At 38.4% G+C, this 352-nt stretch overlaps 1 protein-coding gene across 1 annotated transcript in view; it reads left to right on the top strand.

The window, feature by feature from the left end:
- ints1 (integrator complex subunit 1) overlaps window positions 1-352 on the top strand; it is a 31968-nt gene that overhangs the window by 27362 nt on the left and 4254 nt on the right. The window lies entirely within an intron of this gene.

The following is a 352-nucleotide window of genomic DNA, read 5'->3' as shown; positions in this document are numbered from 1 at the left end:
TTGTTTACGTATGTGATACTCTCCAAAATGGCGCTACAGGGTGATGCGGAGGAGACGAATTGTTGAATAAAGTCGTTTGTTTTTTTTCTTTTGCGCACAAAAAGTTTGGAGCAGCATTTAATACACAGAGCTGTAGTTCACTGACAAGCTACACAAAATCGCGTTCATAATCGAATGCGATTCATCTTAGCTTGTCAGTGATCTCCGGTATTAAAGCATTTTGTACATTGAAAATTCTGTCATTAATTACTCACCCTCATGTCGTTTTAAACCCGTAAGACCTTCGTTCATCTTCGGAACACAAATTAAGATATTTTTGATGGAATCTGAGAGCTGTCTGACTCTGCATAGA

The sequence above is a fragment of the Sinocyclocheilus rhinocerous genome, unplaced genomic scaffold (genome assembly GCF_001515625.1).
Source record: "Sinocyclocheilus rhinocerous isolate Xijiao unplaced genomic scaffold, SAMN03320098_v1.1 scaffold1303, whole genome shotgun sequence".
Taxonomy (NCBI): domain Eukaryota; kingdom Metazoa; phylum Chordata; class Actinopteri; order Cypriniformes; family Cyprinidae; genus Sinocyclocheilus; species Sinocyclocheilus rhinocerous.
This window is presented reverse-complemented; position numbering and strand designations above follow the sequence as displayed.